Source organism: Lygodium microphyllum, chromosome 5 (genome assembly GCF_053477565.2).
Source record: "Lygodium microphyllum isolate KBCC chromosome 5, Lygodium_microphyllum_v1.1.10, whole genome shotgun sequence".
In the NCBI taxonomy this organism is placed as follows: domain Eukaryota; kingdom Viridiplantae; phylum Streptophyta; class Polypodiopsida; order Schizaeales; family Lygodiaceae; genus Lygodium; species Lygodium microphyllum.
The window spans coordinates 12,058,384-12,062,128 of NC_141139.1; positions in this window are offsets into that span (position 1 = coordinate 12,058,384).

Genomic DNA, 3,745 nt, shown 5'->3' on the forward strand with positions numbered 1-3,745 from the left:
AGTCATAGTCCAACGTTCACCATCGACTCTTCTCCTCAGAGGGAGACCCCATAACATATACTAGGCATAGTGCCTCATAACTCTAACATAAGGAAGCTCCTCTTGACGAGACTGATTGCCGCAATTTCATTGCGACTCTTCTACATCTCAGGGATTGGCCCCAAGATGCATTGCTTAAACATAGTACATATGATACAAACTCAACTCTTTCATTTTAAACGTATTCTAGGAGATACCATTTATCCTTACCAAATAATTTCCAAAAAACCCAATCAACAAGCCTATGGATCAGGTGGTCTCTCACACTCTCAAGCATAGGCCATCATGACAAAAAACAGATGTTATGAATCCAGTTCTTCATATTCTAAGACCATGGTTGATATGCACATGCAAAAATGGATGATCCTAATGTACTCAAACATAATTTGTAATCAAAAACATGTCGTGCACAACAGGCTTTCCAATGCCCATTCAGGCTTTCCAATGCTCATTCACTAACTCGTTACGGTGATGTAAGAATAGCAACGAGGCAATGCTCGTGCTACTATTCTCTTAATTAAAATTTAACAAATCCTATATCATGCTATGCATTAGAAAAATCAACAATAATCAGCACCCAAATCACATCATTCAAACATCCCACCCCCTATGTCTAGGTATTGCTTCCGTTGCATAGATGTAGGGGTTTATTTTGTCATGTTTTGATGTAGGAAAAGTGATAAATTATGAAATTTGATAGAAAGATAGAGAAAAATGAGGCTAAGCTTCATGCTCTACCACTACCATACATTCATAAACACTCATTATATTTTTTCTTATTTTTATGAAGTATATTTCTATTTTTTTTCTTTTTTCTTAAATTTTTTAGCATTTATTTGAAAATAATCACTATTATTTTTTGATTTTTTTTCATGCCAACCACTTCGTCATACTGAAAATCTTTTCTTTTCTCATTTTCCCTTATAGGAACACATTTCACCCACCCAAAACGACAAAACCATCATTTTACCCTTAAAAAACCGCATTTCGAGTTTGTGGGATTTAAATAGTGCATGTAAACCATTATGAAATCAGCATTTTTCTGATTTAGAATAATTAAATATAATGCAAATAACACTCACACAAATTTTCATCGCATAAGAACATCATTTCCATCATAAAATGTAAAAAAAGCTTCATTTCCTTCATTAAAAAATAGTCATAACCTGTTTTTATGAAACCCGAGATGCATTAAATGACTGCATGACCAGTGGACGGAGCGTCCATTGTTCAATCTCCTTCCCAATTCCTCCTTCAAGATCATGCGCATCAACAACCCATAGAGGGGAGAGAGAGGGAGGAGAGAGAAAGTTTAGATCCGGTTCTCTTCATCCAGGCAGCCATTGCTCGTGCGAGAGACAGAAATGGAGAGTGTAGGGAAGATGTAGATAAGGGATGTGATCAGTTAGGAGGGTTGTTTTCCAGCCCCCATCGCCCGCCCCTCTTCCCTCAAAAATCGGCACAGAACAGGACGTCTCTTTCTTCTTTTTTTCACAAAAAAAATACCCCCCCCTTATGTGAAAAATTGGGGGGTGGTACCCAAAAGTCACATCCACCCTTATCCCTTAAGTCCTTTTTCACTTGATTTTGTTCTATTCTTAGCCTTCGGGCACTCCTGTCTCGTATCATCCGATGTCTAGTTTGCAAGCTGAAAATTTTTGTATACTCGTCTCAAAGTCCCCCACTACCAAGTATTTCATGGAGTCTCATCTGACATGCCAAGAAAATATGACAATTTTCCAACCGTCGTCCAGTGGGTCTTTAAAGCACTTTTGGAGCCCTGCTTAAAATCGTACTGATTGGAGTTGCCGCCTTTGATGAAGTCTATTTTTCTCTTGAAATTCGGATTTTTTGGCTATTTTTAAGCACTTCACGGAGTTTAAAAATTTTTCTTTTAAAACAGGTACTTTGACAAGCTCCTGCTTCATATCGTCGAATGATACTTTACAAGCATCACTCCACGCAAACTAACAGTTAAAGGACAATAGGTTTGTCAATGGCAATGTTCTTTCTACTAGGGCATTGATAAACCTCCTATAATACCCTATTGATGACAACAAAGCTATGTACTTTCTTTGGAGTACGTGGCAGATCCATGGCGATTATGACCTTGATCTTTTCAGGGTCAGTCGTGATCTCTACTGAACTAACCACATGGCCTAACAATAGCCCAGAAGGCACTCTTCCAAAGACGCACTTCCGTGGGTTGAGAGCTATGCAAAATCTTCTACAATGCTCAAAACACTTCCACAAAATAATCAATTGTCTTTCTCTTGTGGTGGCTGCTCCCACGTCATCAATGAATACTTTCAACTCCTTTGGGGAGATGTCACCAAAGGTCTTGTTGGGCTGTTCTTTGCCATGAACCAGGTGCATTACATTAACCAAATGCCATCACATGGTATGCAAAGGTATCGAAGATAGTAATAAATGTCATTTTAAGCTTGTCTTGCTCAGCAATCGCCATTTGGTTATACCTCGCAAAGAAATCCATGAACGAATATATTTCCCTACCTGCTAAATGATCCAAATTTTGGTCAATAAAAAGCAATGGGGAGTAGTCTTTAAGTGTATGCTTGTTTAGCTCTCTAAAGTCTACACAAATCCGGATTTGATTCTTCTTCTTCTTTCTAATCACAACTGGTGAACACCACTCAGTATGCTGAATAGGGAAGATCAAAACCGCTTTTCACAACTTTTAAAGCTCCTCAAACAACCCATCCCTTAATGCAAAAGGCATGCGCCTTACTTTCTGACGTACAGGATGGATATCTTTCTTTACAGGAATAGTATACACAGCTAGACTGGGGGGAATGCCCCTAAGTTCATCATAGCTCCAAGCAAAGATGTCATGGAACTCCTAAATTAGGGACACATAGTCCTCTCTCTCTTTTGAACTGAGCATGGAACCTAATTTAATTGGCCGCGAATCATTAGGTATGTCCAACTCAATAACGTCCGCGTCTCTTATTCGATCTTGAGGCTCTCTTGGCTCATTCAATGTTATCTGATAAATGTCCTCTATAGTGGGCCCTTCTTTAGATCCATCGCTCAATGACGTCTCACTACTAGATTGATCATCTACTGTTTCTAGTTTAGTAGAGGATAAAGGAGCTCTCTCTTTGAGGAGACTCAAGGTAAGCATCCACTATTACACGATTGGCACCTCTACCTAGAATCACTTGACCAATGGGTATATCGACATGACAGTCCGCCGTAAAATCCATGGCCTACCTACGAAAACTCAATAGCTAGGAGGTCCTGCAAACCTTATCACCCTAAAATCTAGATATTATTCCACGCTTGCAATGGTAACGTGAAATTTAGTGATGCAATCTTCTGGTTGTCTTAGACTGTCATCTGCCATCCTAAGAAGTGTGGAGCCGTCTTTTTCAATTTCTAGAACTAGTCGTTCCATCAGGTCTGAACTCATGATATTGACAGAGGATCCAGTGTCCATGATAGTGTGGTCCACTAATGTTACATCCACATATACTGGAACCCTAGGACAATGCTTTTCAGCATGCTTGAATCAATGTTTTCCCACTCATGCTATGCCCAAAGGTTCTACAATATACCCAATACGCAAGATTTTCTTGAATTCCTTGCGTACTCCTAGAGAATTTTTAATCAATTGCAAGAGATTCACGTTTGGTTTAACTTTGAAAAGAGAACTTGCTAGATTAAAGTCGTGGTAGTTAGCCAA